This window comes from Excalfactoria chinensis, chromosome 10 (genome assembly GCF_039878825.1).
Source record: "Excalfactoria chinensis isolate bCotChi1 chromosome 10, bCotChi1.hap2, whole genome shotgun sequence".
NCBI lineage: Eukaryota > Metazoa > Chordata > Aves > Galliformes > Phasianidae > Excalfactoria > Excalfactoria chinensis.
In genome coordinates this window covers 4,996,276-5,018,719 of record NC_092834.1, presented here as the reverse complement: position 1 = coordinate 5,018,719, position 22,444 = coordinate 4,996,276, and the positions used below count along the sequence as shown (strand labels likewise).

The window sequence follows — 22,444 nt, the reverse complement described above, 5'->3', positions numbered from 1 at the left end:
ATGGAGGTATGTTCAATCTTGTTCTCTGGAAGGAGCAAGGGGGAGGAAATGGCAGCTCAGGAGATGTGGTCCCTTCTCCCTACTCCACCTCCTTAAAGCCAAAGCCAGAGGGTAAGGCTCACTGAGCCCTCCTCACCACCTCTCCTAGCTGAAGGTTATTCAGGTTGTAAGAGTGGCTATTTTTCTGTCTCAATCATTTCTGTTTTCTTTTCTGTTCCACACTCCTGACTACTTGCGTTATTGCAGTTTCTTGTCTAAAACATCTATTTACTACTTCTGTTTCAGCTCTGATGCTTTAATCACAGGAGAAAAGTAGGATGCTGGTACCACAGAAGTAGTGTGCTTTGAGCTAGTGTGCTTTGAACTTTGAGCTGCACCTCCTGGCTAGGGATGGAATCTACCTCCAGCCCCGTGCTCCCCAAGGTGAGTCATGGCTATGAACATACCCTGAGAGCATCTTTAAAGTGTGTTTGCCTCATAAAAAACATGACAGCAATCAGCCTAACTAAGAAACAAGCCCTTAGGGACTGTAAGCTCCAAAAATCAGCCCCCAAAACTCTCAGAAACTACACTTATTCACATTAAAAGGTACCCGGATATAGAACACTTGAGCTAGATGAGCTACACATCTGTGGCTCTGTACCTGCTTATTTATGTTTTTCACTCTTACCCTTGCTTACTTTAGCTGATCTCTAGCTATTAAATTGTGATGGAGCAAGTGCAATAAAATGTCCGTAGGACAGAAAATCCTGCCTGAAGTTCTCCCATGGCTCAGTCAGAACTAGAAGATGCACAATTCAATTAAAAGAAATACGAAGTTTTCCTCTTTCACCTTGCCGCATTTCCCATCTCTTCTGTGTTTCGTATATCCATACGTATATATAAAAACAAATACACATACGCACGCGCATACGCACATACATGCACAGACCCACCCCTCCCCTTTTCAATCCTTCCTTTAAGGTTTAATTTAACAATAACATTTGCGATCGGGGTCCTGAGCATCTCAAGGGCATTGCGCTTGAAATTGCACACACTCCGCACCATTTATCATAGCCTGACATGTGTCATGTTCCAGACTGCAGCTCCAAGAGGTTACAGCTCACGACTGCTCCTTTGTTGATCAGCTGCCGAGACAACTGAGGCACCTTTCTTTCTTATTTTTTTTCTTTCTTTCCTTCTTTCATTTTTTTTTTTATTTATTTTTTTTTTATTATTAAAGCTGCACCGTCCTCTTTTCAAAAGGTTCGTTCTGATACAATGGAGAAAGCAAACAAATCCTTCTCCACTCTCTGCAGCCTCCCCTTCTAATCTTTGTCAGCACCAGTTCAGACCCTGTTTTCCATGGGTTTGATAAGAGAGCCTGTGATGGTTAATATTGCTGCTGGATATTGACTATGAGGTGCATAAACTCTTTCCCAGTTACCTTTCTACTCCAGAGTGTTGCTAAGAGCTACAGATAACAGATAGAGAGTTAAGGGGGTCCTCCAGTATTTTCCAGTGTCAAAATCCAGGCAAGATTTAACCAAAACAGCAAGCTTCTTCCATTGCTGAGCTTCAGTCTTGCAACTTCTTGGGCAGATTATTTTTCTCTCCTCCAGAGCTTCTGCTTTGTTTCCTCAACTCCTTCTCCTCACTTCATTGCTGTCTTGCAGAGCTCTTGCTGCCTGCAATGCACTTGAGACCCACGTGCATCTTTGTAGAAAAGATACCTACTGCAATTCAAGGAAGCAGGCTGTTCATAAGGCATATTGACAAGCGCTACTGAATCGTATTCATAAATCACTTCTAGACCTTCTGCCAGTCATCATCCAATCAGCCCTCATACAGGATGTGAGTGTGGATGTTATCGCAACTTAACGGGTCAGGGATGCAAGGTACTGTTGGAAGAAAGAAGTGGAGTTCAATGGTAGTCTATCATCTGAACAAAAGAAGATTTTCTTTGTATTTTTTTGCGTTCTTAAGAAAGTAAGCATGTCAGGTGAGCTAGTCATTTCTTTTGTAACCATTTAAGACCAACATGATTTTAAGGCAGGAAATGCTGAGCTGGGGCTGATATATCCATTTCCTCTCCCCATTTTCAAATTCAGGTCTGTCCGGGAAGACTTAGAGCTCAAATAGTCAGGTCCTAAAGCTTGGCTGTGTTTTGGAATGATATTTGATCTTTCAGATTCCTGTTTCCCTCTGAGCTCTAAATCACGCAATGTTCATTGCCACCTGTTAGCATCAAGCACAGCCTCTGGAGACACAGTTGGAGTTGCCTTACGTTCTCCCTTTCTCAGCTCTTGTTGATGGATATTTTTGGAGGTTTCCTTGGGTTTAGAGTCTTTTGATTATTAAGAAGTACCAGATGGGATGGCTCAACTACTACCACCACATTTGTGTCACACGCCAATTAGATTCACAAATGGAGCTTTTATTTTTTGCCCCTTGCTGACAAGATTTGGCACTCCATCTTTTACTGTCTGTGCATCACAGCCACCCATTGTGACCCTCTTTGCCTTCCAGTTCAGCCTGAGCTCGACTAAAATGGAACTTTTTTCCCCCTTACAGAGTTTCACAACCATAGCTGGGTAGTCCCACACTCACAGTATCCTCTCGGAGCTGCTCCACGTGGCGCTGGCTCCCCTTACATCGCCTTCCTGACCTTGACTCCTGCTTGATCCCTGCTGGCACTGCGTGGATGATGTAGTGCTGCCAGCTGGGACGGCACAACGCCACGGCAGGGCTCAGCCAACTTTCAGTCACATAACTCTCCCTGTCCCAGGGAACGCAGCCACCTGCATGGCCTCGCCTTCAAGGATAGAGAAGGATTTGCAAGAAGTGAGACAAGGCGCAGGACACTGCCACGCATCAAGGCAGAGATCACCATAAATGCTGCTGCCACATCAGTTTGCCAGCTGCAGCAAGGGTCTGATGCTGGCATCATTCCTCTGCCCCCAAGCAGAGAGAAAGCTTAATACTGATGGGACACGTGGACTTAAGCATATGTAGTGGCTCCCCATGATTCCTAGTGAGGCTTACCCAGAATATTTAGGAGGGCTGGAGCCACACTATTGATGGAGGGGTTGTGCCCCAGGTGCTCTCGCTTTTTAGGACAGCTGTTCCCATGAAAGCCGCTATTGGTGTTTAAATTCCTTGCTCCAGAAAGCACAGTGGCCAGTCTAACCCGTAGCAGTTTTAAATGTAAGGTAAATAATCTTAAGGGTGTTTTGTGGATTTGTAGAGAGAAAAAGAAGGCTATGGGAAGAAAAAAAAAATATGAGAGCATATTTTATTGTCAAACCCCAAACCCCTTCATGTCCCCCACCTCCAACAAGAGATACTCAACATAATATTGCTCAGAGGTGAGTTTCCTTTGGGCTGGGATACGCAGATACTCTGAGCATAATAGAAACACGGTGAAGAAAGTGGTTCGCACGGCAATCAGACAAGCGGTCAGTGGAGACTGTCCTCTGAATATCTCAACCATGAAACAGTGCTACAAGTGGATTCAGAACTGGCTGAACATCCTGGTCTCCCTCTAGAAGGAAATACGGCTACAACAGCCTCTATTTATTGAGATGGCATTGGGGGAGCCTGGGAGTTAATTGGCTCCTCGGATATGAAGAATAAATGTAACCTTGATTCCCTCTGCTAATAAGAAAAGGAGATAACCACCAAGCCCTGCGACGTATAAATAAGTGGAGAACCAATAATGACTTCAAAAAAGTATTTAAATGCAATCAGACAAAGCTTTTTGAGACATCAGAGGAAAGAATAATGGCGTGTGTACAGTAGACACAATGTAGATTACAATTTATAACAGGATACAGGATGGAGCCAGCACTTGATTAGGGGACCATGTTACAAATTTTTCAGCATATGTCCTCTGTTTTTCTTTGCCTTGGCATAGATGGCCGGGCACTGCTGGTAAGTAAATCAGATCGTCAGAAAATGCCCATGTTGATGAGAACTGAAGGATCCAAGGAAATTAACTTGACTTGTATTTTAGACAATTCTGCCATATCCATTCCTTGCCCAGAGCTGTCAACTGGGAGAGAGCTGTGCCTGCTCACAGCTTTAATCAGAGATAAAAATTATCCCTAGTTCATGAATATGTTCATCATGAAGTCAGTGGCAGAGCACAGATTCCCAGCACAGAGTTCTGCATGTCTCACACTAGGACATGTCATATACTAATGTGTTTTTTTTCTCTGAACAGCACCTTCGTACTCAACACATTGCCCTGCTCATCCCCAGATACACAGAGAGCCTGGGCAAGGGAAGTCCTCCAGGATGAAACATGGGGAGCTACTGCTGTTGAGCCTGTAGGACCTTAATGCTCCTTGTGTTTCTGCTTTCTGCACCTAGGCTGCATAGGAGCTGCTCACCTGATTGTGAGGGATGAAGTCAGGAAGGAATTCTTCCCCTCCATCTCATAAAAAAGGCTGCTTCTTTCATCTTCTGTGATTCAAGGCTTTGTCTCCCTCCTGGATGTGCTCACAATCACACTCCCTGCTGCTGTTGGGACCTGACATGTCTGCATGGCTCTCCACCTCTCCTCACGTAAGTTATGCTCTGCAGTGGGCTGGGGGAGGCTGTGACATTCCGTTTCTTATGGACAGCCAGGCTAGGCTAAATGAAGTGCTCTTCCTGGTTTAGGTAATCCTTTCCACTTCTAAATGTATTTTCCTTGCCATCCTCATAGCCCACAATCCATTCTAAATTAAAGAAACAAACACCAGAGAAATAGCCAACAAAATCAGGAATGCGACAGGCAGAGGAGTGAAGCAGAGAGTAAATGGTTGACAAGGGATGTTTATATGACGCTCTGTGTTATTTTGGCTACTCTGCTTGTCCAAATCCCCCTAGGAAATGGAGAGAGCACAGGCAGCTAAATGAAGGCTTCTCGCAGGGCAGGGGCTGGCCGGATTGCAGTGTGCGTGCAAACTGGTGTGGGTATAGCAGTGTGTATGGCAGGGAGGAGGGAAGCTTGTCATTGTGTTTTCTTTCTGGACAGACATAAACACTCCTGTTTATTTCCAGTATGCCATCTAAATTCAAAATTAGCATAAGCTGATGATGTTAATTGAATTATATGCATGCAAGCAGTGCTTTATCAAAGGTAAGGGACATAAGGTCATTCCCCTAAGGGCCTCCAGAGAGCAAGTACCCATCTGAGATAATATTGAGATTGGCATAGCTGGGTATAAAACCACTTCCAAGTATGAAGAAATTGAGTTCTTTGTCATTAGGAAAAAAAAAAAAAATCCTATTAATACTGTAATTCTCCTTTTAATAAAGGCTGCTCTCATTGAGGTCTAAGAAAGAGCCCTCCAGGTCCAACTAGGGGTGGCATGGGCTGCAGCTGGCAGTCTGGCTGACTTCCCAGAGCAGGGAAAAATCATGTTGAACTGGCCATCTGAGCAAGGCAGTAGGATTTTGTTCCCTTCAGGTCATTATACCACAGCTATCATGGAAGTGTCAGTGTGCTTCCTTGTAGACTAGCAGTGACACTGAGACAGAGACGAAACGACAGAAACTTCCCTACTTTCTAAGGAATTTCATGAAAATATGATTCCATAAGAGATATTTCATTTAATTATCCACTGGAGTCATACTGAGAGCAGAGCCAGAGGGTCTCAGCTTGCAAACACCAAAGGAAGGAAAATATTTCCCATCTTACACAGCCACTAGCTCAGAATGGGAGGAAAGGAGGAAGATAGTCTCTAATATACTTTGGCTACCACTCTTGGTATTGGTTTTCATCGCGTAGTTAAAAAACAACCTTTGTTTTTGCTAAGCATGAAAATTGGAAAATCTGAGTTGACAATTCTTTCTTTCTCTCTCTTTTTCTTCTTCTCTTTCTCTCTTTCTTTCTCTCTTTCACTCTCTTCCACCCCCCCCCCCCCCCCACTCCTGGTAAGCCTGTAAAATCCAGAAATGAAATCACCTTCCTTTTGTAGGCAAACCTTTCCTGCCTCCTTAATGGGAGCTGCAGTATCCCATGGCTGCCTGATGAAGTAGGAGCTCAACGAGGCCACCTCTACACCAAACAATCCCATACATCAGAGGCCATCCCTTTGAATTCAACAGCTTTTCTGGTGCTAAGAGAGGATATTGAAAACCTGGCCTTAAATCACACTTTTCAGGTAATAAGCAGCAATGAATGGAAGAGAAAAGGAAGCCAGGAGGCTTATAGGATTTAAGGAGGTTCTTTTGAAAGAAGAATCTACCCTGCTGCTGATGGCCAGATGCTCATGTGTGCCTGGAGATGTGCAAATAAACATAGGGTGTAAAGCTGTTAGCAGTGGTTCACGGCAACGGACTAACTCCTGTCAAGGAAAAGCAGGTTAGGTAAACTTTGCAGGTGTTTGGAGGTGAATCTTTTCATTTGTGCACAGCCCTTGGTTGACCCAACTATTTCACATCATTACCAATTGCTTTGTTCGTATGTATCAAACTTCCTTCTTGTGCTTTATTGGTTTTTGCTCTCGCTGACCTCTTCCAGCAGTTTACTTTCTAACATCCTGAAAGCTTCATCATGACTGCTCAGTGCACCTCACCTAGGGCTGAGATTAAAAGTTAAAAAAGAGAAAGAGTGAACACAACGGGAGAGAAAACAGAAGCGATTTTGGCAGCAACCTGGTGACACTCTGAAGTAAGTGAAATGGGATGGGTAACCACCTGGAATAATGGCAGGGGGAAAAAGAGAGAGAGGAAGCTCGGGGAATTGGCTCAAACAGCAGGGCCTGGGCAAGAGGATTAGGGGAAATAGCAATGTGAGCAGACCTCAGGAATGGAGAAAGCAGAAAGCATATCATCTCAGGTCTCTGTTCCAAAGAAAGATGCCAAGACCAGTTAAAATGGAATATAGGCTTGTCTGAATCACAACACAAAGCTCCAGTGCCTCGTATCCAGTGGCTGCTTCTATCCCAGGCTGAAACTTTGAAGGTACAAGAGGAGTCACAGGGTTATCCAGAATGAGAAGAGGAAGGAGAGAAAGTGGAAATTAAACTGGAGAGCAGATCTGCTTCCCACATCTTACCGCAGCTGCAGGACACTCTGCTGTAGCACGGCCAACAGAGCATCAATAATATCCATCCCCAGGGGTGCCTCAGAGTGACATTTGTGGCCTCTTTCTGCACAGTATGGTATGGGGGACAGAAGGAGGTGAGAGTATGTCAGCCTGGCCAAGGCTCACTCAGGCTGAACCCAGGACCTTCTGCCATTTCTATTCCGGGAACTCACTGCGGGGTTATGTTTGGGTTGCCTAAACAGAATGTTGCTGCCATTGGTAGAGGATAAACATTTTATTCAGTAGCAGTGGGGGGAGATTTGGGAGTCTGACTCTACTCTGAATGCGGGTGACAGTTGAAGTATTCAGTACTCCTGCCAGAAAATATCTTAAGATTCATTTGGTGTCAATAATAAAAATACTAGAACATTAAGCTAATTAGCTTGTATATGGTAGAAAATTCAAGCACAAAGCTAAATATTGTTGTTGTGTCCTCTCAGAAAAGCTGGCCTGGGTTCTCTAGCACAGTCAGAACCTTTCTTGCAGTTTACCACCAAAAAGTAGTGCTGACCAAATCAGTTTGTTGTTATGAAGTGTTTCAGTGCTGTTGGAATCACATAACTTACAGTTGGTACGTGTATGATTGTCTTGAGCTCTAACGCGTTCCAGGTGTTTGTCTCTCAGGTTATCATCTAGAGTTGTAAGATGTAGGCTTTGCTTTAGGTTTACAGTACCATGAAATGTCATAAAGCTCTGTGATTCTTGGATTGGGACTGCTGATTTCAACACGTGGGAGCAAAACATTGTGAGATCATGGTAATTGAGAAGGAATTCCAAGAAGGAACAACTGGAAGTCTATTCCGTGATACTAAATCACTGGAACTGCATGAAATCTGCTAGCAAAAGACACTGTGTAGACTTCAAAGGATCTTTGTTTTGAAAAAGGAAAAAAAAGGAGCATTTTTCCTGCATTCTTTCTTTCATGAAGTATATGATGTTGAGGTTTTTTGGTTGTATTTTTTTTTCTTGTGTATATTCTGCTTAATTGATAATGCTAATGAAGAATTAAACTGCTACATCTTTAGACTAATGACCCTTTTCAAGGCTATTTTAATGGTGCCTTCCCAGCTTTTCCAAATCCCTGCTTTGCATTTAGGAGAAAGAGAGAAGTTTAGACTCCGTGTCTGCCTTTGGTGTTTCTGCCAACAGCAGATCTGAGGAATGCAGTGCCATGTCCTGGGGTACATAAAGCTTTGGTTTGGCATCCTTGACATCTTTGGTCCTTGTTGTGGCTATCTCATAATTCATGCAAGTGTTGCCATACAACTAGAAGTTTTTCATGAGGTCATAAAAGTGATTTATAGAGGTTTTCCCATAATCTCCAAGAAAATTAAAGAAGGCTGATGGAGCTATTCAGCTCACTGTTGCCCTAACAATGGTTTCATTCAGAAATGACACTGAGCAAGATTGAGGTATTAAGATAGCAAGTATATCCTTAGGAAGTCTTTTCTGTCTGTAAATAACGGGATGCATTCAAACTAGAAAGTGTTGTTCCTTCTATATGTTTTGATGATTTTACCCATGACAACTGCCTTGAGATTGGTCAGAGATTTTCTTTCTTCACTTTCTGCTGCCAAATGCAAAAGGCTGATTAAACCACTGCAGATCTCTGCTTGGCAAAATGATTTCCTTCTGAGATATTTGAAGGTAAAGATTGCCTTTACTTCAACTAGTGTTTTATTTTGATTTTATGTTGTGTTTAAAATAATATTACAGTAATATGCAAAGATCTACATTAACGTGGATATGTAGATGTATAGGTACGTGTGTATATATATATACATATATATATATACTTCCAGCTTTGCTTCTGAAGCTGTTTGTGGAGTGCTTTCATTTTTAGAGAACTGTGTAGTCCAAATGAGCTTTCACAAAACTGCCTCCAACTTCAATATATCCCCTACTTCCGACATGGGGAAAGCTTGGATGTAGTTCCCACCTCTGTGACTGGGGCTGAGTGCCAATTACACAGCACCCAGTGGCCTATGACTCTCTTTTTCACTTCTAAGAGTCTCTCTTTTCTAGCTAAATCTTCAGGACAGCTTGCAAACTATTTGCTCTGGAGTTGAAAGTAACCTTGAAAACACTACTCCATAGTAGTAACCGATGGGATTATCCTGTCCTTTCTCAAAAATGGTGGTATATCATTCCTATCTTTCCTCCTCAAACTCTTCCCGGCAGGTTTCTGAAGACCTTTTTGAGGTAGGTGATATAGTTTTTTTCCTCTTACATTTGAATATTTCCTCTCTAACTTCACAGGGAGACGACTATCTCCTAACCGCATGTAAAAAGCTAAGGGTGTTTTTTATGTATGTTCTAAACCATTTGATGCAATCTATACAATGATTATATATAAATAAAGGCAAATTCTTTTAAAAATCACCTTTATATGGGAAGAAGCATGTCTTTTAGAGGCAAGAGACCAAAAAGCACGTATATAAATCAAGCAGAATCCAAAAGTGAGAAATTCAAACTCTTTAAAGAGTATTTGAAATGCAAACATTAAGACAAGACAGGGGACACAAGATGCCCTGACATCAGAAAATGAGTCCTCGAAATGATTCCTTGAGTGATGTAAAAGTATGACTGAAAACACTGGGCCAAATTCTGCTCTCACAGTTTGTGGATTAAAAGTAACTCAGCAATGTGAGTTCATTAAAAGGGAGATGGTGTCAGCCTTGCCACGTTCAGGAAGGTTGCAAATGGATTTAAGTGTAGAAATAAAAGACAGCTTCTTTGACGTACATTACCAAATGGTATTTCAAGGCAGTGCTGTCTCAGCCAGTGTATTATAACAGGCTCATAAAAGAAAACAATGAAATAATTAGGTACTGTGGCCTTGCATCTTATTTTTGGTTCGTGTAATTAAAAAAATAATTATTATTATTACTATAATAATTATTCTTATTGTTGTTTTGTTGTTACTATTATAGATTCTTGCAGTTTTCTCATGGCATTCCTTAAAGCTTCAGCTACTGGAATGTAGGGATCATTGGAAGCATTTCAAGTTTGTTTGTGTGGTGTTCCAGTTTTCCTAGTTACAAAAATAAACTCAAAAACATGTTTTGAGTGCATCTAAACAAACTAAATGAAGGCACATAAAAAAGGCATCTAATGTTACATTTCTATATCAGGCATGTTATAAAGAACCAAATTTCACTTAAATGCCCACAGTGTCAGTAATTAGAATGAGCCTGGCGTTATTCCTTGTTACCCTGTGAAATTACCTGCAAGGCCTTTTCATATTGTTTTCTTGCCATTGTTTTCATGCTCAGTAGAGCATTAAGAGTCAATGATGGGCAGCTCTTGTGTTAGTCAGTCTGTGAGTCATGGAGTATTCTCCATTCACTGGCAAGCTATGGGAAGCACCACAAGGTGTTTATAGACAAATACTTCTTAAAGACCTTTATAATAGAGAATTCTCCTTTCTGCCTGCTCTCCAGTACCTATAAGGCCCATCTTTTCCACAAAAATAGAAATGCCTTTTTTTTTCCTTTTCCCCTCAGTAACCTCTGTAATAAACCTTCAGCAGAAGCTATGGATGAAGTATGCTTCTAGTCCAAAGGCACTCAGTCCTCCAGCTTTGAGCAGTGCAGTGCCATTTCCTCTCCATTTGTTTCTATGGAGCTGACTATGTGTGCGGTCATCCATAAGGGTGCTGAGATACCCTGGAGAGAGAAGGGCTGGCTGGAGCTATTTTTCATTATTTTATACTACACTTCATTATAAATGAGATCCATAGCACGTGAACACTGGACTTGTAGCTCATCATATCAGCAAGCATGAGGAACCTTATGTGCTAAATAAAATAAGTAAGCTTGAGAAAAATTATCTGGTGAGGCAGTAGAGTGTTCAGTGTTAAACTGTACAGAGCAACCTTTCTGACTGAGAATCATGTTAAGACCTATGGTAACTTCAGAACCACACGTTTTAGAGATAAAGCAGTCTATAATTTGTACCTATCTACGTTCACAGCCTTTCTTCTACTGTAAAAATGTACTGACTTATATCTCCGTGGTCTTACAGAGGTCTTTGGAGTAACAGAGAGCAGCAAGCAACTTGTGATCCAGAAAGGAAAAAGGCAGGACAAGCAACAGGATTGAACTTCTGCAACGGTGGTGATGGTGAGTACTGGGTATTTACTTAGATCACATTGCACATGTGGATTTTTTAAGATGCAGCTTTTAACAGGTCTGGGTTTTAAGAAATATCCATGAGGTTACAGATAGGGTCTATGTCTGTCCACATCACGGTGCTATAGTGTTGGATGGTCCTGCTGAGAGCCTAAAGAGTATTTCTAACTCTGGTAGGCATTTTGACCAATAATCTGAGGATGTGAACTATTGAACAGCTAACCAGTGCAAAGAAAATTATGGACATCTATTTCCAGAATAGCAGTTAAACTCCAGGAGATGAAGTATGCTGTTATTTCCACAGCTCAGTGATGCTTTGGTACCTCCTGCCTTTGCATAATGATCTGGTTTTGGAATTCCCAAGGCTTACTTGATTTTGTGTAAGCAGAAGTGCCAGCAAGAGCCTCCAAAACGCCAAAATTCAGTTCTAAAAAGCTGCACTCAGCATCACAGATCATCCCAGAGAGAAGAAACTGAGAGTATACAACATCTTAAAACAGTGCCAATATGTCCAGAGTAAAACATTTAACCCTTTACTCCAGGAGACATTCCTGTTTGATAGTTTAGTTACTTTTCCTGATCTATTATTAGTGATTTTATGTGTTTGCCCTCATTCTGAAGAGGGAATAAGCCTTGTGTGTTAGCAGCTGAGTGCAGTGACTCCATCTGATGGCAATTCACGCTAGATGAGGTTTGGCTTTCTAATTTTGGTGGGATTTCCAATCTCATGGCAGATTATAAACACCTTATAAAATCTTCCCGATCAAAGACTTCTGGAGGTGAGGGCTCTGCATAACAATTCATTTGGCATCATAAAACTGTAAAAGCACACACAAAAATGTACACACACGCACATACAAACGCTCACTTCTACCATTTCACAAAGCGCTGGTTTTATCACTGTTTGCCTTGGAGTGAGTTGAGAGAATTCTGGTTTGGTTAAACTTTCTGCCTCTCAGATAAAAAACAGCAGCAATTTTCTGCTTGAATTTCTCTGTGACTAAATCCATTGATCATCCTTTCTCTCAGTGAGTGAGGAGTGTGTTTTCTCTTTAATAACTCCTATCCTTCTCCCTGAATATTTTTTTTCCCTCTCCTCTTGGCTTGTTTGTGTTGTGTTGGTCAGTCCACTGCACTATTCCTCCGAGAGACAGAGAGAGCGCAAAATTGAAGTTATTTTATGCTTGGTCTCCCTCGGTCCCAATTTTCAAATCTTCATGTCAATTTTCACACATCAGTGTCATATGGTGAATGCTATGGAAATTTCAGTGGGGTCCTTGGGAGACAATTTATACATGACCCCCTACTCCCTCCCCCAGCCAGGCTGTAGCCTCTGCCTTTAGGAAGTGGGTTTATAATTAATGTGGATTTTTAAATATAAGCCACATTCAGGAATTTTCCCGTTGTTTGTCTCTTTTGCAATGCAAGTGCAAAAGAACACAAGCTCTCTCCCTCTCTCTCCTAATAAATTGGCTCAAGTTAAATGAATAAAAATTACGGCATGCCGAAGGAAAAGATCAACTCATTACTCATTTTACTTTTTTTTTTTTCCCCCCTTAAAAGGTATGTTGAAAAAGGTTTATCATGCAACTAATTTGGTAATCACCAGTTAGCAAATGCGCTCATTGCCACCTACCTAGGTGAATCAGAAGGTTAGTAGCAAATGAAACATGGTGCAGTTTGGATGGGTAATTATATCTTCCTGTAAACTAATGAACATACATCACCTTAAGAGTCCTTGGTGAGTAAAATCCTAGCAACGGATGCAAAAGCTCAGCTGACACCCTCGGAGCATTTCAATCATTGACCTTAAAATGGGCCCCTGACATCAGAAAGGGGTGCACTGAGCCTACTGCATTTTACAGTGTTAATTATCCTCTCTGTGGGGGGGAAAGAGATGATAAATTGTCCAGATTATATCACAGAGCATCTTAAACCTCAGCCATTCATGAGGAGACCTAAAGTGCCCCCTGATCCTCAGTCTTTTGATTTTACTTAAATAGGGTATCGGTGCATCACATGAACCTGATTCTCTATCACGCCTACCAGTGATGCTTAAAGGAAGACTTTCTAGTCATGCCATCCGTGCAACCATGCCATTCCCCCCTCCCTTTTTTATTTTTATTTTTTTATTTTTTGGCAAAACAGGTTAGTAGCAAGGAAAGCCTGCTGCTCAACTTCCAAAGGGCCCCATCTTCCCTCTGCCCTGCATCTTCTATGGACACTCTTTCTGCAGGCTCCCGGTTCTACTGTCTGCAGCGATATATCAGTGATAGCAGGATGGTTGAAGGAGTTTTCCTTATGAAAGATCTGGGGCTCCGTTTTGGCATTTGCCATGCAATGCCACATCCAAGAGATGTAGTAATCAGAATCACATCATCCTCCAGTTTGTTTAACTTGCATGTTCAGACCAGGTGAAGTCCTGAAGGACAATTCAACAGGGGAAAGGGAATATACCACTGGTTCTAGGGCCCTATGCCTTCAGCTGCAGGTGCCTCTGGATTGCTATATTGTCAGCCAGGCTTACAGAGGTCATTTGGGACTGAGACCTGAGAAAACCCTGAATGTGAAGTGGAAAGCTGTAGGAGATGCAACAAATCTGGTGGCAGATGAGGTTCAGAATCTGGGACAACTTTACACCGTGCAGTCGCAGCAACATCAACTGAGAGCTTCAAACCCACTAGGGCTGAAAGCCAGTGCTTCTCATAGCCCGTGGCACTTCCAGTACAGTCCTTGCTTCTCCCTCCCAAGAGGGAGATTTGCCAATTTCCTTGGCAAATACTAATGTAGACGTGCTAAGTGCTCTAGATTCAGCTGGATTGTGTTGATTATCACGATGATGCATTTTCCAGCTCTGAGTAGTATGGGATACAGTGATGTTGCCAGGTCCAGTAGTAAGGCACTGCACTGAGAATTATTCCTCTGCCTCTGTTTATTGTTGCCTTAAGGGTGATGGGTTTTTACATTTTGCACTTTCAAGTTCAAATGCCCCCATAGTTTAGCAAGATCTAATAGAAGAGGATTTGGTCTTTGCTATATTGGCTTGAGAAAGGTTTGAATCAAAGACCTCACAAAATAATAATAATAATAAAAAGGATTCTTTGTGTTTCTGCCAAGGGGAAGGCAGCACATGTGGCAGCCAGCAACGCCTGCTGAGGGTCCTGCTCCATGAGATACTCCAGTGAGGACGGTGATCTGCCATTCTTGGGGCTGAAATCTAGCTCTGCTGCTGAGTATTTTCAACATCTTAATCAGTGGTTCGTTATTCTTGCATCTCAGCTACCCTTTCTAAAGGTATGAGTTACCTCACTCTAGGGGTTGTTGTGAAGATTAACTAATTGTAGAGATCCTACTACAGTTAACCCAATAATTGCTGTACCAGGGAACACATAGATGTCGATAGGGATGATTTGCAGAGATGGTCTTGCCAGCTCCTGCCGAAGATCAGAACTGCCTGTGTCTAGAGTCAAATCATCTGAGATGAAGTCTGCATTACACTGATGTAGCTGGAAGAGGGATAGAGCCCTTAGCTATATTATATATATTTCGATATAGACAGAGGCAATTCACCAAAGCAAGACACTATAGCACATAACTCACATGTGCCTGTGTGCACCTGGGTATGTGAGAGACAGAGAGAAAGATGAGATATATTGGGAAACATATGAAAGATGAGACTGGAGAGATAATTTCCAGAAAGTACAGCCACCATCAGAAACTCTGTCTTTCCAGCTGGCAGGTTTTGCCTTGCTGGCGTTTCTCTCTTAACTTGACAGCTCAACTCTTAGCCTAGCTGATAGTCTTTGCCTAGAAACTTAATTAGAATGGGGGGTAGAGAAGGAACAGGCCTTTTTGCCTCTTGGCACAGAGCTGAAAATAACTGAGTTTAATACCTTTGACACTGAAGTACCTGCTAAGGACACAAACCGCTGTGCAGCTGATTGACCCATGTGTCACTTCTCTCATCTTCAAGTTGTGCCACCTGGCTGTGGAATCATGAGCGAGGCTCCAAGGGTCTTTATTTCCTATGGCACAAGACAGTATGAGAGAATGTGAAAAGGGAGAGATTCAGGCTCAGCAGCGGCTGGTGGGCCTTGGGTATTTCATTTTTCTCTTTCTGGTGCAGCAGGTTATTTTCTGTACTTGCAAGTGAGTGCTGTGCTGCAGCCAGCCGTGAACATTTCAGTTGGCCCAGCTGGCCTCTGGCTTTAATGCTCTTCTCTGGGCTTTCTCTGTGTAAAGAGGTGAAGTAAACAGATTGGAACCTTACACTCATATATATATATATATATATATTTAATTGTGTACTGATTTTATGCTAGTAAAAAGTAATATTGTGCTTATTTCTGGCAGAAAACTACCAGCTGAGGCAACAGGCCAGAGATTCCTCCAGTACTGTTTCATGGAATCGTAGAATATCCTGAGTTTGAAAGGACCCACAGGAATCCAGCTCCTGGAGGGGACTCTTTGAGGTACAGCAGCTCCCAGCTAAGTGCTGATTTCTTCAGAGAGATGGAGCCCTTGATGCCATTTCTGATTACCTCCAGGTGGTAAGGAAGTCATTTAGTGATTCTGGGGTATTTGGCCTCTTTGCTATACATGCTGCAGGGAATCACCTGTGATGATGACTTTAAGTCGTGCAGTTTGGGTCTCTCCTCACTGAGAAAGCCCCACAGCTTTCCTTGCACTGCCCAATGGTGTGGTTGTCATGAATGCAGATGAGATCTTTCAACCTTTATACCGCCATCTTCTTGAGTCATCTTCCTCACTACCTTTCTTTTAGTGTTCTTCTACCATGCACCATGAGGCCTGGTCAGGATATTACCTTGAAATAGACACATGTTGCAGAAACCAAGAATTATAGATGGGCTTGGTTTGGAAGGGACCTCAAAAATCATCTAGTTCCAACCCTCCTGCCACAGGCAGGGATGCTGGCTGCTAGATCAGGCACTACATTTGGACATTAGCTGAGTTCTGAGCCCGGTCCAGCACACCCACCCTCTGAGCAGAGAGGCACAAAAACAGGCAAAAAGGATCTTGTCAGCCTTTCCATCAACCAGGCGAGACAAAATAGTGTTTTAATACTCAACTGAATTGTGCAATATTGAACCTGTTCGAACTTAGGAAATGCCTTTAAGTTAGAGATCAGGCAGTGAGGTACCACCAGTATAATTGTGACTATGCAACAGTCCATAATGCATCAGCCCTAATGTGAAGTTATTACTGGAGGCTCAGTGCCGATACCTGTGTTAAGCCTCCGAACACTGCCCAGTGTGAACTATGTGTTTCCACAAGACTGAGCAGACCCAGACAGAGCTGATTGCTCTTGCAGTTAATAAAAAGCGCTGCACTTTCTCTCTTGACAATCCCGACACCTGAGTGCTTCCTACGTATGACAGTTAGCACATTCTGGTTGCTCAGTGGCCTGTGTGAAATGAGCCTCTTCTCAATTTAGTTCCTATCATCAGACAAGCGGTACACACAATAAAAAACACACCTTGACAGTCAGCCCCCAAAGTAGCCCTGGGGACCAAGGGCCTGGACTTCCCTTTCTCTCATATACGATCCCCATTAAATTGATACAATTTATTGGAGTGGATTCTCTCCCTACCACCTCCAGGTAAATCAGGTAACTTCACCGAGGTCGCTCCGGTTCAGTATCAAAGCACAGCATAGCCTGGAGGAGGGGAACCTCTCCTGACCCCACCAAGTTTCTTCTTGAGCTTGTCAGGCTTCCCACAGTCAGGGAAGCATAAGAGCACTGTCTGTGCATACAACGGTATTTTTTTACTTCAGCTTTCCACTTTTGGCTTTGTGTCGTTGGCCAGGGAGCTGCCTTTACTGCAGCTAACAGCATCGGGGTGGGTAGGATCTCCTTCTTTCCCAGGACAGAGAGAAGGGCATATAGCAAAGGGCTGGGGAAGGGGGGAAGCGGGTGGATGCTGCACGGGCATTGCTTCAGCCCAGCCGAGCCCGTCAGGTCATGTCAAATGGAGCTAATATAAATGTCAGCGTGCTGTTTCAGTGGTGAAATCTCTGTTTGTTGCAGCGCAGTTCATTTTCAGTCATCCAGCTCTACGGATGCTATCAGCTGACAAGTCTGGCCAGTACCCTCTGCCAAAAACACACGCACGCTCAACGTTCCTCAGGAGTTCCCCCCCCACATCCCACCCTGTGACATACTTCTGTCAGATTTCTTCTGAGCACTGCGAGACACAAGACTGTCCACACCTTCCAGATAATGAGTTTAACATTTCAAGGACAGAAGATCTGAGCAGGACGAGAGAAAGATCTGCAGCCTTGATTTGGGGCAGGTGCCAACCAAGGCGGTGCTCTCCGAAGCTCCTTTGGCATCCTCCTGTTTTAAGGTAATCAAAAGCAGTTGTAAGAAATGACTATGAGCTCAAAGTCCCATCGGTACTATCGTTATATGTAAACAGGATGTCATTATTAACAGTGTCTTCAATTCTTTCTCACTCTATCTTGCTTTTAGAACAAATGTTATGCCCCTTTGGCATCTCAGGCTGGAGCTGGAATCTCCTCTGCTCTCACCCTGGTGCAGTTGTCTGGTCCACTCCAGCTCCAGTTCTTCTCCACATCTAAGCAATTTTTGTCTCCTGACAATGTTGTCTCCTTTTCCAACCCTGGTCCCAGCTTTTAACATCTCCTTACAACCACATTATTAACTTCTTCCTCCACTTTCCCCCTTTTACCTTCATTTATAGCACACTCTGTATGTAAAAAATCAAAGGAAGATGATCAAGATGAAGAAATTGTTTACCTTAGAAGTCTTAATACAAGTGTGCCCCAGGTCATGGCAGAAGTAAGAAAAGGAAGATTTTGTGGAGGGAAAATGAGAAATTCATGGTCAGCTTAAGATGATGGCTCACCATTCATGTGTAAATGTAAAAAGTACTCCCTGGAATTTAACTTTAGAACAAAACAATTGCCTCACTTGACATATACTGTTAAATTCCAGCCCAGTTTCTACAAAAGAGGAGGGGTTCTAAAATAGTTTTTTTGTTCTCCTTTTCCCTACTCAAAACTAAGCATATTTTCTTACATTTGGTGTGCTTTACTGCATAATAATATATTTATAAGAGCTCCCCTACCTGTCACTTTCTGGAATTATAAAACACATGCACCCACCTGCAGTCTACAATACCGGTATTTACAAGATTGTATAGGAATTGCAACATTTTTCCTGCAAGTTTGTCCTGTATTTTTCATTTCCAGCTGCTAATAGCTCATAGAATTTAGAAGATCTTGAGGTGAAGGTGTGACTTAAACATATACTATAAAACTCTGAAAGTACCCACTGTACTTCAGTGTAAAGGCTGTATAGTTTATTATATCTGCATATGATCTCGAGCTCCAGTGACTGTTTAGAATCACAGATTCTTGGGTTGGAAGGGACCTTAAAGACCAGCCAGCTCAAACCCTTGCCATGGATTGGTTGTCACCAAGTGGAACAGGCTGCCTGGTGCCCCATCATCCAACATGAGATATGAAGACCCCGCTGCCTCTACATGGATGCTTCTGCAAATAAACTCTGGATGCTCTTGCTGACTTCTGTCAGTGAAGATTCAATCTGAATTTCTGAAATGAAAATTCAATCAAGTTGTTTGCCCTTCTTCCTCCTGCCGTCTCAGTGTCAAGCATTCTTCTTCTCTTTTTATACCTGTGTAACCTAAAAGTCTAAATTCAAGTCTAGATCTTCAGTTTCCCTTCTCAGTTCCTTTCTCATGCTCCTGAACCTTTCAGTATTTTCGCTATTTCAGCTCTCATGATAAAGTGCTTTATTTTTTCAAGTTGTAAGCATTTCTCCTTACCTACATATGCATCTCTGGAGATCCTGCTCTCTTTCCTCTCTAGGCTTGCTCACTTTTCTTTATCCACTTCCTCTGTTCTGTGTACCCAACTATAAGTCTCACTGAAGTAACTCTCAACAAAACCTTTCCCTTTTTCTTCTTGGGCAAAACCTGGGAGCAGGATGCCAGCCCCGGGCTCTTGACCCATCAGCCACTTTTGTGAATGCTTATTTTGTGAATTCTGCACATCTGTGACTCAGTCCTTCACCAATGCTGCTCTTGTTGACTGAAGGAGGCCCTTCACCTCCATCCCCACCCTCCAATTTTGTGTTGACTTTGCAGATACTAATCCTTTTGCCTCTTCTGCTCCCATACTTTTCTCTCAGCAGTCCCGTCTGTGCATACAAACCCAAGCATCATTGCTATGACAATGACTCACGAGTCTATTCTGAGCTTTTTTTCTTTTATCCAAAACTGTGTCTATTTCTTTCAGAGTCTTATTCATAATGAACAAACAGAAAAGATGCTGAATTTTCTGGCCCTCTGCAAAGTTAAAACTCTTGCAGAGGATTGGGATTGCTTGCTTTTATTCATGGAAACATCCCGTTTTCTGGACAAATTGGATCATATGCCTGTGTTTTAAAATTGCTCTGTAAATGCAATTTCCCTAACTTATTGGTGTGACCGAGTCACATCTGTCTTGGCTACAATCCTCTGGCAGCCCTTTTCTCATGGCAGTTCTTCTGTTTCATCAAATTGTTTCACCAAACACAAGCTACTCTTAGCTTTGAAGACATCCTCTTAATTCACATACATTGTACAGCTATAGCATGGTCTGCTGAAACCCTGCTGGCCATACTCAAATCAGAATGGGATGCTTCTCTTCTCTGGTGCTTCTCTTTTGGCAGCCAGCATCTTTCCAGCAGGCAGCGCAGGGGAAATGCAGGCACACACACAGCCCTCTGCTGCCTGTGGCAGCCAGAGCACCTCTCAGCCACACTGCCTCACCTGCTGACACAATCCATCAGCGCCCACCGAAATCAAATGCAGCTAATTGGAAGGTGATGACAGCCAAGGGACTGCTGGATTTGCATGCTAATTCCTCTATTTTAGCATCCCACAGCCAAGCTACAGGTAAAATGAGACTGAGCGCTTCATTCCAGACGATTTCCTGTCTTCTGTTCCACAGCATACAAGCACATATACCCATATATTTTCTCTTGGCTTTGCTGTCCTGAAGCCAAAAATCAGCTGGAGATTGCATTACATGTGCTTTCCAAAAAAGTCAGCCAAGAACTGCAAGGGGCAACATGTTTTTGTCCTCTCATTGGGACAGGGCTGCAGACTGCAGCTGTAGACAAGCCTTTAAACATCAGAGCAGCACAGCTGATGACTGCAGAGCGAAGCACTTTCTGCAGGCTGGGTTACAGCTTCCTTGTGCCTTTTATGCCAGGGCATACAATGGATTCTCAGCTCTTGTTTCATGCAGAATTGCTGAATTATGCTTTGGGTGTCCAACCTCTACCACTGTTCTACCACTGGCGTCTGCCCTTGCTCTGAGTCTACCAATTATTTCCTTTAAGTGTCAGCAGCACACCAGGCACACAGAGATATAACCTTACTTCAAGTTGATGCTGTTAAACTATCGCTTGAAACTGTAGTCGCAGTTGACAAGTGCTACTTCAGTCACTAATAACAACTTCAGAAGTGCTAGTGGTGTCTTGGTTCTTAATGCTGTGCCTCAGAGCTCTGGGAATGTCTTTCCAGGTCATTTAGAGCCATCCATCTGATCTGAAACAAGAGCAGTCAGTCTCTTCACAGGCTCTGCTCCTTGCAAGGTCCTCTGTTCATCCCCTCAAGGCTGCAGCAGTGGCACATCCGGGCGGCTGGCTGCCTTCTGGAAGAACCCCATTTACCTGCAAAGATGTCAGTGTTTGCATCAAGGAAAAGGTGAGGGGTCCACCGCCTAGTGGCTGAATACAGCCCTTTCATGGGAGGAGGCTCTTGCCCCATCACAGTTTTTCTTTAATTTTAACTTCAATTTTAACTTTTTTTGAAGCAGGTTGAACCTGAGAAAGTCTGTCTGTCTGTATGGAAGGAGCAAGACAAGCACTTGGACACGAGTCCCAGCTTTGCAGCTGCAGGTAGGAAATGCTTTTCCTTTCCTTTCACATTCCCCTATCTTCAGGCCCAGCTCCTTCAGACTAATCAAGACAACTGAGGTATCTCAGAGCCAGAGGCTTCACTGTTTGGCAGGGGTCGCAAACATTTCCATTATACTTTGGCAGGTTTTTGGCACAGTCTGAGGATAAATTGGGAAGAGAGTAATTTAAGACAAGGCCAGATCATCTAGGTCACTGAGCCTTCTGCCTTCTGAGATGTTCAATCCAAAACAGCTTCCACTTTTCCTTTGCCTCTTGCACATAACAAGACACAGCGTGGTATAACAAACCAAATATGGCTTTCCAACAGAAGCAAAATATGTCAGGTTTTAAGTCTGCTTGTCATGTCAATGTCTTCATCTAAATTCTGAAGCTGTCTTTTGTGTTGCCCAGCCTTGGTCTAATGTCTTTTAGAAAATGATGCTCATTTAATTCCTGAAATGTGAAATCTAGGTCTCAGGTCAAGAGCATAGATGTTCTTTAGCTGAAAAATTCAGATCCATCAGAGACTGTCTCAAGGAGTCTATAACTTCTCAGACTTTGGATTGCACCTTGACTCTTGCATCCATATATATAGTCTTTTGAAGAGTAGGATCTAAATAAAAATAACCTTGAAGAACGGGAAGCATTTTACGCCCCCACCCCTTCAATTTATTGGAAGGTAAAAGACTTCTTCAGGGCCGCAACTTGTCTGCATTGAACAAATAGCCAGGCTTAGTATTTATCCCTCCCTCATTCTGTATCCAGACCAGGACTGCTTTGTCAGGCAACAGTTGGATGAGACTTGATGGGAGAACCATCCAAGACAAGGAGTGCAAAGGGGTTTACCACTGCAGAGACATGGAAGCTAGGACAGCGCTGTTTTGTTGAGCGCTGCACATGCTCCCAGTAACTCAGGTCAGAAAGGAGCTGTCAGGGACCTGCCTCTCTTGAAAAGCATGTGGATTTCATCTACACAAGCATAACTGCTATTACTGTCAGTGGTAATATTCCCTTCTTGACACGTATGTATTATTATTAATCTTCCAAGCTATTTCTAAGCTATTAACTTTACAAAACCCACAGAGACTGTTAAGGACAATGGAGTTGAGCCTGTTCCACCGGCAGGGAAAATATACTAGATGCTAACGTTAGATTGATTTGGGAGAAAAGAAAAAAATAAACCCAATTCTTCTCTTAGTAGTCATATGGACAACTTAAATCTAGTTCCAAACGATCAAAAATCATCCCTTCACGGCTGCTAGATGACAGACCACTGGCCAAACCATGTACAGTCTG

At 42.9% G+C, this 22,444-nt stretch overlaps 1 long non-coding RNA gene across 1 annotated transcript; it reads left to right on the top strand.

The window, feature by feature from the left end:
• Positions 1-285: 285 nt before the first annotated feature.
• On the top strand, positions 286-6,156 carry LOC140256948 (uncharacterized). The gene is made up of 3 exons (XR_011904884.1): positions 286-423; positions 4,354-4,548; positions 5,949-6,156. It is a non-coding gene; the product is annotated as an uncharacterized lncRNA (long non-coding RNA).
• Positions 6,157-22,444: the final 16,288 nt, after the last annotated feature.